Source organism: Ovis canadensis, chromosome 2 (genome assembly GCF_042477335.2).
Source record: "Ovis canadensis isolate MfBH-ARS-UI-01 breed Bighorn chromosome 2, ARS-UI_OviCan_v2, whole genome shotgun sequence".
NCBI classification, from domain to species: domain Eukaryota; kingdom Metazoa; phylum Chordata; class Mammalia; order Artiodactyla; family Bovidae; genus Ovis; species Ovis canadensis.
Window position 1 is genome coordinate 172609014 of NC_091246.1, and position 14384 is coordinate 172623397.

At 37.0% G+C, this 14384-nt stretch overlaps 1 protein-coding gene across 6 annotated transcripts in view; it reads right to left on the bottom strand.

Moving 5' to 3' along the window:
• KYNU (kynureninase) overlaps nucleotides 1–1934 on the bottom strand; it is a 128235-nt gene extending 126301 nt beyond the window's left edge. For 2 of the 6 annotated variants that reach the window (XR_011254566.1, XM_069577681.1), the window contains exon 1: nucleotides 1160–1513. The gene's annotated coding sequence lies outside the window, so the exon portion shown is untranslated. Of the gene's footprint in view, nucleotides 1–693; nucleotides 827–1159 lie in introns of those variants that run through there. The other 4 variants (XR_011254567.1, XM_069577682.1, XM_069577679.1 and 1 more) reach the window with 3 other exon arrangements.
• Nucleotides 1935–14384: the final 12450 nt, after the last annotated feature.

A 14384-nucleotide genomic window follows, 5' to 3' on the forward strand; every position in this document is an offset into this window, starting at 1 on the left:
AATAAGTGACAGTCTATCCCTGGGTTGGGAAGATCCCCTGGAGAGGGAAAGGCTACCCACTCCAGTATACTGGCTTGGAGAATCCCATGAGCTGTATAGTACATGGGGTTACAGAGTCAAACATGACTGAGGGACTTTCACCTCACCCAGTGGTTAATCTTTACACAGTTTCAGATTTCATGCCTGAAACGAGCAAATTATTCACATGAGTTCGAAGTTTAGAACCTGGCAAAGCAAATTATAAAGAAAGTGTGTAGCTTGAGAAAGAGAGTATTATTTAATATATGTGCACAGAACAATGTTCTTTAAATGTATTGTTGTCCGAGGAATGAAGAGACATCACTGACACAGTTGCACACTTTAAGCTTATATGAATTACATGCTGAGTTTCAAGTTAATAAATTCAAGGCATTTGGTCCAATATTATTACCTAAAAAATACCTCTCCCTTCTCAAAATAAAAACAGGAAAGAAATAAGCAAACTCTTTTAACTATAGAAAAAATTTTTTCAACTTTCCATTCTTAGGCAAACATTTCACAAAGTGAAAGAGGAAGAAACCTTATTCAGGAAATAGACATTTTTACTTCTCTAAATAAAATTGAATATAATAGCAACATAAGACAAATAGAGTCCCCAGAAAACACAGGATCTAAAAAGCTTACTTCAGGATCTGAATCTTCATCTGATCTTACCATTTAAACTCAAGAAATGGCAGTCCACTCCAGTATTGTTGCCTAGAGAATTCCTTGCCTAGAGCCTGGCAGGCTACTGTCCACAGAGTCGCAAAAAAGTTGGACACGACTGAGCGAGTATCCACACCACATCAAGATTAACTTATTCAACTATAACTATGTTATAGTAGATGAATCGCAGGGTGCTATTGACTTTGATACTTTTATACTATGTATATACATAGATATATATATATATAAATCTCTTCATTTAACCCACAGGGTTAAAGGGTCTTTAATGGTAAAGACCCTTAGAGTGTTGCACTATTTTTATGAAAATAATTTGGAGGGAAAAAAAAGAAAGAGAAGAATCTAGCAGAAGAAACTGCTAAAGCATTATGACAAGAATTCTAGCAGAGAGAATATCCTTTTAGAAAAATCACTGAATGTATATTTGTGTAGAGTCTATCAATGTCTCAGAACTTACCAATTAGGATTCCTGTAGGGTCCACAGCTCCCAGTGTCTCTTTTCAGCAAAACGAAAGGTCTCAAGAATAGCTTACAAATATAGGCTAGACTTCTGAGTGAGAAAGTCAAAGCACTTCTGCTCAGACTCCACCCTATGGGGAATTTGTGAGCTAATTTTAGTTCTTCCCACTCATGTGCATTCTGACGGTAAATCGTCAGTCACTGACAGACATCTAAACAAAATTGCTCCTGCTCTGTATTTCAAACACTAGGGGCTCTGCCTAGGGCACTGGCCCCTATGAAGCTCTGCCCTTTAGACTTAGGTAAACACTTTCTTGTTCACTAAGATCTCTGGGAATGTGAACCATATCCTATAATAATCTTGTAGAGTAAATGGATTATCCTCTTTTGCGTGTGAGCCGAACCAATTAGTTTGTCCAGGAACTAAATTCCCAAATTCACATTCCTCCTTGCTTTGGGCTATGAAATACACTAAGGACTGGAGAAAAGTTATTTCCTAACTCTGGAGGTAATCCAGAAAATTTGGATTTTGAGGTAGTACCTCACTGTCAAAAGCATTGTGAATTTCTAGTCTGAAAACAGAGTTTGACACTTAATGAATTAACATTTTAGTTGAAAGTTTAATATTGGCCTTCAATTCTAGGATATACTTTATTGCCTAATAGGTGGAGAAGGCAATGGCAACCCACTCCAGTACTCTTGCCTGGAAAATCCCATGGGTGGAGGAGCCTGGTGCCTGCAATCCATGGGGTCGCTAAGAGTTGGACACGACTGAGCGACTTCACTTTCACTTTTCACTTTCATGCATTGGAGAAGGAAATGGCAACCCACTCAAGTGTTCTTGCCTGGAGAATCCCAGGGACGGGGGAGCCTGGTGGGCTGCCGTCTATGGGGTCGCACAGAGTCGGACACGACTGAAGTGACTTAGCAGCAGTAGCAGCAACAGGTGGATTTTAAAAAGTCCTAAATCATCAATTTAGATGGTTAACAAAACGATCAAGGAAGAGTCAGTGTTAGAAGATCATGTGGAAACTAGCATAGGAAACTGTAAATGGAAATTATTTCTTTAAGCTTGTGGGCTATCTATTATTCTACCTTCATTATCTCTTTATGTTTATTCCCAAGCTTGAGTCTTTTATTGTACATCCTTTTAGGTATTAAAAACCATGAGCAAAATGTTTCAGAATTAAGACCAAAGATAGAGACTGGGGCTAAATAATTAAATCACTTGTATTTACTGAGATTACTGAGATATATAAAAGCAATGCATGTAGAGAGCCAATGTACCAAGACACACAAGTTAATAAGTAACACATCCTTAAAAAAAAAAAAAAAATCCAGAACCAAAGCATTACCCTCCAGTGTCCAAGAAATGGGGATAAAAGACATACAAAATTACTTTTGTACAAGTAATTGTACAGTGAAAAGAAAATATGTTTTATCATATGAATCTTTTCATTAAGATAATACTATAGAGTAAGAGGAATGTCTTAATTTTATTAAGCTGGAAGAAGAAAACTGAATCCAGAGTATCTCAAATTTTGTATTTTTTCTATTTCAGTTATTCCTTGTACTGTAAGAATGTTAGATAATTTGCCAAGTTCTAATATCCAGGAAGTGAGTCTGAGGGTGAAGTCTGTGTCATTTTTGGTAGAAAAATTATACTCCTTTTTAACTACGGGAGAAATATATAGATACATACAAAAGTAGAGATAAAGTGTCTTGCTTTCACACTTCTTCTTATAAAGTTTTTTAATAATGGTAAAGACCATTCCATCAAAATATTGTCTTAAAAACTATTGTTTAACATAGCCACTTTTAAAGAACTCATTTGGAGGTCTAATCTATCAACTTATATTTTACAAATTTGTCTTTTTTAAAAAAATGTTCCCTTCATTCATTTTTAAAAAGTATTAAGCATATTCTTTGTAACTGGTGATATAATGGTTTTCCATTATAAAATCTTTATAATATTCACATTGTTGTTTAGTCCTTACATCATGTCTTACTCTTTGTGACCACTGTAGCCCTCCAGACTCCTCTGTCCATGGAATTATCTCAGCAAGAATCTTGGAGTATATTACCATTGCCTTGTCCAGGGAATATTCCCATAAGCACCTGAAAGTATAAAGGGTTGTGAGAAAACAAGTTGTGGGGGAGTGGTGAATGCAAGATCCACTTCAGAGCCAGCTGTAAAGGGAAAACAGAGAACAGAGTGAGCTTATGTTTCTTCTTTCTTGGAAACTGAAAGAAGAAACATGTTGCCAGGTTAAACTGTTGTACCAATTCAGAGCTGTCTACTAATTTCCGTGTACCACATCTCACCTACAATATATGTTTCTGAAAAACAAAAAGTTTGATTTTATCCTCCTCTGAGATTGCTCATGAATAAAGCTAAGAAAATATCTGTTGAATTTTTTTTCCAGAAGTTGATTCAGTTGTTTCTATCAAAATTCATGATTTGGAATATGAGATTAATTCTCTTCTCTCAAAAACTAATTCTTAAACTGTGAACTTTATCTTTACTCTTCAGGGCTTAATCACTAAGACTGGACCAGTGCCTGACAAAATAGATTTCAGTGAGAGCTCGTGGTATTATTAATCAAATTAAATTCAGTGTGGCACATTATTCCTGTAAGAATTGAAGGGTATAGATCCAACTATGAAACTATTATGCTAAATGTTCAGTAAGTAAAAATGAGTATGAGATTGAAGACAAAGATGCTGGTCCAACTATTAGAAGTGATCTGTAGAAATAAAATATGACCAACATAGACAGCCTATTAAAAAGCAGAGACATTACTTTGCCAACAAAATCTGTCTAGTCAAAGCTATGGTTTTTCCAGTAGTCATGTATGGATGTGAGAGTTGGACTATAAAGAAAGCTGAGCTCCAAAGAATTGATGCTTTTGACCTGCAGTGTTGGAGAAGACTCATGAGAGTCCCTGGACTGCAAGGAGATCCAACCAGTCCATCCTAAAGGAAATCAGTTCTGAATATTCACTGGAAGGACTGATGCTGAAGCTGAAGCTCCAATCTTTTGGCCACCTGATGCAAAGAACTGACTCATTAGAAAAGACCGTGATGTTGGGAAAGATTGAAGGCAGGTGGAGAAGGGGATGGCAGAAGATGAGACAGTTGGATGGCATCATCGACTCAATGGACATGAGTTTGAGTGAACTCCGGGAGTTGGTGATAGACAGGGAGGCCTGGCGTGCTGCGATTCATGGGGTTGCAAAGAGTTGGGCACGACTGAGTGGCTGAACTGAACTGAACTGTAGAAATAAGAGAGGACCTCGGGGGCCAGGTAGGATGAACTGATAAACTTCAGTCTCAAATTCATGTGTGGAAGTATAGCAGAATATGCTACCCCAAAAAATGATTGTAGGAGTTCATGATGTTCAATTGCTCAGTTGTGTCTAACTCTTTGGACCCCATGGACTGAAGCACACCAGGCTTCCCTGTCCTTCACCATCTCCCGGACCTTGCCCAAACTCCTGTCCAATGAGTTGTGATGCAATCCAACTGTCTTATCCTCTATCGTACCCTTCTCCTCCTGCCTTCAATCTTGCCCAGCATCAGGGTCTTTTCCAGTGAGTCAGCTCTTTGCATCAGTTGGAGCTTCAGCTTCAGCTTCTATCCTTCCAATGAATTTGCAGGGTTGATTTCCTTTAGGATTGACTGGTTTGATCTCCTTGCTGTCCAAGGGACTCAAGAGTTTTCTCCAGCACCACAGTTTGAAAGCATCACTTCTTTGGCACTCACCCTTCTTTATGGTCCAAATCTCATATCTGTACATGACTACTGGAAAACAATAGCTTTGAGTATACAAACTTTGTCAGCAAAGTGTTGTCTCTGCTTTTTAATATGCTGTCTGTGTGTCACCACAAACATGCCACTGTGGTATATTGACTAGTTTGAGCTGTAACACTTGAAAAACAGCAAATGCAGGGAGATGTCTGTGAACTCATTTTAAACATGGATCTGAAAGGAATTTGGTTTTCATAAATTTCCTTCTCAGAAGTTGGATTAACCAGGGAAGATTGATTCTTATCACAGAAGATACCAGAAGTTCACACCACACCAACAAACCTTCTCACTTTTTCTTCTAAGGGTCCATTGATATTTCCTAAAAATCATTTGTTTTCCATAAATTGTCATGCAAACCCCTTACCCTTTCCTGTTAAAATGGGCAATAGCCTGAATTTTAAACAACTTCTGAGAGGTTTTTTTTTTTTTCCCCTCTTGGGTATTTCCTATGTATACATAAGGTATTTATATTAAAAAACCTGTTTTCTCTTGTTAATCTGTTTTTCATTGCAGAGGTCATAGCTAAGAACTTAAAAGGGTAGAGGGAATATATTTTTCCTCCTCTATACTATATAGTAACTTTTACATTAATCTATGTTTTAATTAAATATGAATACTTTAGGAGATCACTTTTTACTCTGTGGGGGGAAATTTAATCTGTCATTACTGGGACTCTCCTTCCTTCTTCAAAGGGGGTATTGGAAGTATCACAGTTGTTTTACACACAGCAAATCCTCTGGGGACAGCCTGGTAGCCTCCTTTTTACTTTTCTTTCTGCCTTTCCTTTCCCAGCTTCATCACTCTGCACTCCCAAGCACTCTTTCCTCTTCCTCTTGGGGTTCAGTTCAGTTCAGTCGCTCAGTCGTGTCTTTTTTGCGACCCCATGAATCACAGCACGCCAGGCCTTTCTGTCCATCACCAACTTCCTGAGTTCACTCAAACTCACGTCCCTGAAGTCGGTGATGCCATCCAGCCATCTCATCCTCGGTCGTTCCCTTCTCCTCCTGCCCCCAATCCCTCCCAGCATCAGAGTCTTTTCCAATGAGTCAACTCTTCGCATGAGGTGGCCAAAGTACTGGAGTTTTAGCTTTAGCATCAATCCTTCCAGTGAACTCCCAGGGTTGATCTCCTTTAGAATGGACTGGTTGGATCTCCTTGCAGTCCAAGGGACTGTCAAGGGTCTTCTCCAACACCACAGTTCAAAAGCATCAATTCTTCGGTGCTCAGCTTTCCTCACAGTCCAACTCTCACATCCATACATGACCAGGTTAACCAATATAACATAAGTTCTCTCAAAACCCAGGTCAGGGGGTTCTTGTTTAGTAATTTCCATTCTGAGTCAAGGAATGCTGGATCTTGTTTACATGGGTAAGAAAAAATAGAAGGAAGAGAACACGCATACCTGGATTTCTCTCTCCTCTGTTTTTTTCCACCCCCCCCTTTTTTCTCTCTCCTTTCCTCTCCTTCCTTACCTTATCTTCTTCTTATGCCCTCTCCTCCTCCTCTACTCTCCTTAATCCTCCTCTCCTGTCTTTTCTCACTCTCTTGTCCCCTTCCCTATTCTTTCTTCTTCCCTATTCCTTCCCTCCTGTCCTTTCCCCTCATCTCCTTCTCCTCTACCCCTTAACCCTCTTCTCTTCCCTTTTCCCCCTTCTTCCTTACATGTATCAGGGGTAGCAAATAAGAATCACTAGGCCAAATAGATAATATGTTCTCTCTCTCCTATGAGGAATATATTTGTTTATTATAAAAATTAGACTTTTGCTAATTAGGAAAATTCCCCACTGATGAGCTCTGGCTTTCCTGTCCTCTATATGTAGTACTTCTTCTTAAAAAGCAAACAAACAAACAAACAAACAAAAAAAAAAACACAAAAAAAACCAAGAGCCTATTACAAGCAAAGGACATTTTGCCATTTTGTAATTAAAATTGTAAACTAAAATTCTATAACCTGCTCACTTTTTATTAGATTACATTTTCTCCCTTACAGTTGAATTCAGAGGCATAAAGGCAGTCTATATTTGCGCTCTATTGGGGAACCTGAATATTGTCTATTATATATGTTTGCATATCAATTTTCCCAAATCTCTGTTTACATGAAGAACTGGAATTATCAAAAGTATCTATTTTCCCCTCTGTATTCAGATATTTAGCTGATAAGAGAATCAGAGCTAAGCTACAAAGAGTTTTCAAATTAATCTGGAAAAGATAAATGCTTTCAAAATAGTTTTGAAAAAGGCAAATTTGCTTTCAATGAGTCATCACATCTGAATAGAGGAAAATTAGATGATTAGAAGATGAACATTAAGGATTTTAAAACTCCCACTGTAGAGAAAGATTTGCTTTCAAATAAACCATTTTGTAATAGTAGTTATTGCTTGTGTGTGTTTGTGTATACTCGCTCAGTCATGTATGACTGTTTGTGAGCACATATAGTATAGCCTGCCAGACTCCTGTGTCCCTGGAATTTTCCAGGCAAGAATACTGAAGCAGGTTGCCGTTTCCTTTTACTATTTGTTTATTTAATGACGAATTTTCTGAAAGTAATATCATTGCTGCAATCATCATTCTCTTGATTAGGAGAGATGTCCTGAGGTTTCCATTGATATAAAACAGAAGATACAAAGTAATAAGTATATTGATATCATTAATTCAATGACAGCAGTATTGAAATTATGATAACTGCCAAATGGGAACAGGCAATGAAAAAGTTATTTTCTTCCTTTCTTTCTCTCTCTTTTTCTTTGATTCTTTATTATTTCAACATTGGTTTATAACATTATATATTTTACATGTAAAACATCACATTTTAACTTTTGTATACACTCTAGTGTGCTTACCACCAAAAATTTAGTTTCCACCTTTTATGACACCCATTCGGTGGTGTCATTTTTTAAAAATAAATTTATTTATTTTAATTGGAGGTTAATTACTTTACAATATTGTATTGGTTTTGCCATACATCAACATGAATCTGCCACAGGTATACATGTATTCCCCATCCTGAACCCCCCTCCCTCCTCCCTCCCCATACCATCCCTCTGGGTTGTCTCAGTGTGACAGCACCAAGCATCCAGTATCATGCATCGAACCTGGACTGGCTATTTGTTTCATGTATGATATTATACATGTTTCAATGCCATTCTCCCAAATCATCTCACCTTCACCCTCTCGCACAGAGTCCAAAAGACTGTTCTATACCTCTGTGTCTTTTTTGCTATCTCGCATACAGGGTTATTGTTACCATCTTTCTAAATTTCATATATATGTATTAGTATACTGTATTGGTGTTTTTCTTTCTGGCTTGCTTCACTCTGTATAATAGGCTCCAGTTTTATCCACCTCATTAGAACTGATTCAAATGTATTCTTTTTAATGGCTGAGTAATACTCCATTGTGTATATGTACCACAGCTTTCTTATCCATTCATCTGCTGATGGACATCTAGGTTGCTTCCATGTCCTGGCTATTATAAACAGTGCTGAGATAAACATTGGGGTACACATGTCTCTTTCAATTCTGATCTCTTCAGTGTGTATGCCCAGCAGTGGGATTGCTGGGTCATAAGGCAGTTCTATGTCCAGTTTTTTAAGGAATCTCCACATTGTTCTCCATAGTGGCTGTACTAGTTTGCATTCCCACCAATAGGAGCTTGGCCACAGCAATCAGAGCAGAAAAAGAAAGAAAAGGAATCCAAATTGGAAAAGAAGAAGTAAAACTCTCACTGTTTGCAGATGACAGATCCTCTACATAGAAAACCCTAAAGACTCCACCAGAAAATTACTAGAGCTAATCAATGAATATAGTAATGTTGCAGGATATAAAATCAACACACAGAAATCCCTTGCATTCCTATACACTAATAATGAGAAAATAGAAAGAGAAATTAAGGAAACAATTCCATTCACCATTGCAACAAAAAGAATAAAATACCTACCTAAAGAAACTAAAGACCTACATATAGAAAACTATAAAACACTGGTGAAAGAAATCAAAGAGGACACTAATAGATGGAGAAATAGACCATGTTCATGGATCAGAAGAATCAATATAGTGAAAATGAGTATACTACCCAAAGCAATCTATAGATTCAATGCAATCCCTATCAAGCCACCAATGGTATTTTTCACAGAGCAAGAACAAATAATTTCACAATTTGTATGGAAATACAAAAAGCCTTGAATAGCCAAAGCAATCTTGAGAAAGAAGCATGGAACTTGAGGAATCAACCTGCCTGACTCCAGGCTATACTACAAAACTACAATCAGCAAGACAGTATGGTACTGGCACAAAGACAGAAATATAGATCAATGGAGCAAAATAGAAAACCCAGAGATAAACCCACGCACCTATGGACACCTTATCTTTGACAAAGGAGGCAAGAATATACAATGGATTAAAGACAATCTCTTTAACAAGTGATGCTGGTCAACCACTTATAAAAGAATGAAACTAGAACACTTTTTAACACCATACACAAAAATAAACTCAAAATGGATTAAAGATCTAAACGTAAGACCAGAAACTATAAAACAACTAATCTCAAAAATATACAAGCAACTTCTGCAGCTCAATTCCAGAAAAATAAACGACCAAATCAAAAAATGGGCCAAAGAACTAAATAGACATTTCTCCAAAGAAGACATACGGATGGCTAACAAACACATGAAAAGATGCTCAACTTCACTCATTATTAGAGAAATGCAAATCAAAACTACAATGAGATATCACTTCACACCAGTCAGAATGGCTGCAATCCAAAAATCTGCAAGCAATAAATGCTGGAGAGGGTGTGGAGAAAAGGGAACCCTCCTACACTGTTGGTGGGAATGCAAACTAGTAGAGCCACTATGGAGAACAGTGTGGAGATTCCTTAAAAAATTGCAAATAGAACTACCTTATGACCCAGCAATCCCACTGCTGGGCATACACACTGAGGAAACCAGAATTGAAAGAGACACATGTACCCCAATGTTCATTGCAGCACTGTTTATAATAGCCAGGACATGGAAACAACCTAGATGTCCATCAGCAGATGAATGGAGAAGAAAGCTGTGGTACATATACACAATGGAGTATTACTCAGCCGTTAAAAAGAATTCATTTGAATCAGTTCTGATGAGATGGATTAAACTGGAGCCGATTATACAGAGTGAAGTAAGCCAGAAAGAAAAACACCAATACAGTATACTAACACAGATATATGGAATTTAGGAAGATGGCAATGACGACCCTGTATGCAAGACAGGGAAAGAGACACAGATGTGTATAACAGACCTTTGGACTCAGAGGGAGAGGGAGAGGGTGGGATGATTTGGGAGAATGACATTCTAACATGTATACTATCATGTAAGAATCGAATCGCCAGTCTATGTCTGATGCAGGATGCAGCATGCTTGGGGCTGGTGCATGGGGATGACCCAGAGAGATGTTATGGGGAGGGAGGTGGGAGGGGGGTTCATGTTTGGGAACGCATGTAAGAATTAAAGATATTAAAATTTAAAAAGTAAAAAGCTAAAAAAAAAAAATAAAACTCCTAGAGGAGAACATAGGCAAAACACTCTCCAATATAAATTACAGCAGCAGGATCCTCTATGACCCACCTCCCAGAATACTGGAAATAAAAGCAAAAATAAATAAATGGGGCCTAATTAGACTTAAAAGCTTCTGCACAACAAAGGAAAGTATAAGCAAGGTGAAAAGACAGCCTTCAGAATGGGAAAAAATAATGGAGGTGTCATTTAACCCATTTTGATCTCCCACCACACTCCTCTGTTAATCACTACTTTGCTCTCTTTATGTGTGTGTTTTTGTTAGGTTTAGTTTGTTCATTGATTTTGATTTCTTTGTTTGTTGTATGTTTTTTATATTCCACATGTGAGTGAAATAAAATGTTATTTGTCTTTCTCCATGTGACTTATCATAATAGCTTAACCTAATACCATCTACATCCATTTATGTTGTCAAAAATGACAATGTTAGTTTTTTATGGATGGAATGTATTCTTTTCTGTGTGTGTATGTATGTATGTGTGTATGAAACTGAAACTTAAACAGTTGCTCCATCATGTCTGATTCTTTGTGACCCCATGAATTGTAGCCCACCAGTTCCATGGGATTCTCTAGGCAAGAATACTGGAGTGGGTAACCAATCCCTTTTCCAGGGAAGCTTCCCAGTCCAGGGATCTAAACTTGGTCACCTGAAATGCAGACATACTCTTTACCATCAGAGCCACCAGCAAAGCCATATATATATATGGTGTGTATATACGCACACACATGTATGTGTATATAGACATATATACACACACACACACCACATCTTTATCCATTCATCTATAAATGGGCAATTAGGTTGTTTCTGGGTTTCCCTGGTGGCTCAGCTGGTAAAGAATCTGCCTGCAATCTGGGAGACCCCAGTTTGATCCCTGGATTGGGAAGATCCCCTGGAGAAGAGAAAGGCTACCCTCTCCAGTATCCTGGCCTGGAGAATTCCATGGACTGTATAGAGTCGGACACAACTGAGCGACTTTCACTTCACTAGGTTGTTTCCATATCTAAGCTAATGTAAATAATGCTGCAATGAACATAAGGGTGTATGCATCTTTCTGAATTAGTGTTTTTGTTTGCTTCAGGTAAATATTAATACCTGGAAGTGGATTAGCTGAATTGTATAGTAGTTCTATTCTTGTTTGTTTTTTAGTAATCTCACTACTGTTTTCAACAGTGGCTGCACAAGGCTTCCCTTTTCTCTACATTCTCTCCAACAGTTATTTCTTGCCTTTTTAGTAATAGTCATTAAAATGAACATAAGGTGATATTTGTGGGTTTGATTTGCATTTCCCTAAATAATAAATAATGTTGAACATCTTTCTATGTATCTATTGGCCACTTCTATTTTTTTTGTTGTTGGTGTTGTTGTTTTGTTTCTTTGCTTGTTTGGGGGGCAGTAATTTGGAAAAATGTCTATTTGGGTTCTCTACCCATTTTTTTAATTGGCTATTATTTTTTGTGTTGTTGAGTTGAATGAGGTTTTCACATGTTTTGGATACTACCCCCTTGTCAGATACATGGTTTGTAAATGTCCCATTCAGTGTGTTATTTTTTCATTTTGTTGACAGTTGCTTTTTCTGTGAAGAGCTTTTTAGTTTGATGCAAGCCCACTTGCTTATTTTTGCTTTTTGTTTCCTGCCTCAGAAGACATACATTTTAGCATATATTTTTTCTTCTTTATATGGCTTTTATTTTTCTTTCCTTCAACTTATTTATCTGTTTTTCTATTTTCTTTTTATTTTATGTAGGCTGTGCTTTTTGGAGCAGTTTTAGATTCACATCAAAAGTGAGCAGAAAGTACAGAGAATTCCCATATACTTCTTTCTTCTCAACTTATTTTTTTGAAATCCTTATTGAATTTTTTAGAGTATTGCTTCTGGTTTTCTTTTTGTTTATTTGTTTTTTTTTTTTTTGGCTGCAAGGCATGTAGGGTCTTAGCTCCCTAACCAAGGGTGGAACCTACACCCCACTGTATTAGAAGGCGAAGTCTTAACCACTGGACCACCAGAGACCTCCAACTTATTTTTTATTATTAATCTTTTCCAAACAAATTTCTTGCTTTAACTTTTCAGTTTTGTCAAATCTGATTCTTATGTTCAGTTATTATTTATTACTCCAATATTGATTCTTTTATAATTTTAATTATTTTACTTTTAAAAATGTCTTTCCCTACTTTATTTTCTAAGTGACTTTTAATTATCAGTTTTTATTTATTTTAATCTTTGTTATTTTAAATTATTTTCTTGACATAGTCAAGGATTTGTTGTTATTTGCTGTGTCATTTACTATTTATTATTTTTTATTTTTACTCAATTTCTTGTTTTTTGTATTCTGTTCTTTCACATAATCTCACTGGTTTTATTTCATAATTCTTTCCCTGTTATTTCAAGTATTTATTATTAACAGTTGTAATTGCTTTTAATTTTATGTTACCTTTCTACAGTATATAGAAAGCAATCAAATGTGGGTGGTGGCCCAAGCAGGAAGAGTTTGTAATAGGCAAGAAGAAAAAAGAAGAGTGAGACAAAGAAGCTTAGTGATTATTCATGTTACTGTCCTACAATATAAACCTTTTTTCTACCTAAATTTCCAGCCAAAAGTCTTATGTCCATGTTATAGCTGTTGTTTAGTCACTAAGTCATTTCTGACTCTTTTGCCACCCCATGCAGAGTATTTGCCTGGCTCCTCTGTCCATGGAATTTCCCAGGCAAGAATATTGAACTGGGTTGCCATTTCCTTCTCTGGCAGATTTTCCCAGTCCTGGGGTCAAACCCATGTCTTCTGCATCCGCAGGTGTGTTCTTCACAGGTGAGCTAACAGGCTTCCCTGTATAAAAAATATAGTGTTGGTGCTCAACACATTATGATTTGGTAAAGAGAGAACCTCTAACGGACTGAAATAGTCTACTAGAAGAAAAATATTTATTGAAATAGGAATACAGGAAAGAGGTGATTAAAAGTATATTTTCCCCCCTACACATATCCTTGGAACAAAGGAAGGCATTCTGAGGATGAATATTCAAGGATATCATTAGCATTTAAAAGTACCTGGGGAAATCAGTGACATCTCAGTGACTTTTCAGAATCAAAACTTTACTTTAAGGCTTCACACTTGAACGTCATTTCTTTTGACTCTTAATGAACTTGGATCTTATAGAACTCTGATTTGACTTACTGCCTTAGTGTGACTTGAGAAGAGCAAAAGCAGAATCGTGCATTTCACTTTATGTTTTTTTTTTTTTTCATTTACTTTATTGCACTGGCCTGGAATTTGAGTTTATTTATTTATTTTTATTTTTTAATTTAAATTTTAATTTTTACTTTATTTTATTTTACAATTCTATATTGGTTTTGCCATACATTGACATGAATCCACCACGGGTGTACATGCGTTCCCAAACATGAACCCCCCCCCCCCCCCACCTCCCTCCCCATAACATCTCTCTGGGTCATCCCCGTGTACCAGCCCCAAGCATGCTGTATGCTGCATCGGACATAGACTGGCAATTCGATTCTTACATGATATTATACATGTTTCAATGCCATTCTCCCAAATCATCTTGTTTTTTTACTTCAATGTTTTGATTTTTCTTTGAAAAATTATAGGAGAAATATCATTCAAATCTTTGTTTGTTTGTTTGTTTTAAACCAAGAAGAATTGCACTACTGTTTGGCTGCTGGGGAGGTTAAAATCAATTTTTCGCTCTACTTAAATGTCAACCCACTCCAGTATTCTTGCCTGGGGAATTTCATGGACAGAAGAGCGTGGTGGGCTACAGTCCATGGGGTCAAAAGAGTCAGACATGAGTGAGCAACCAACACTTAAGCATTCTGTGAGACTTTTCATTTACATCACTCAGTT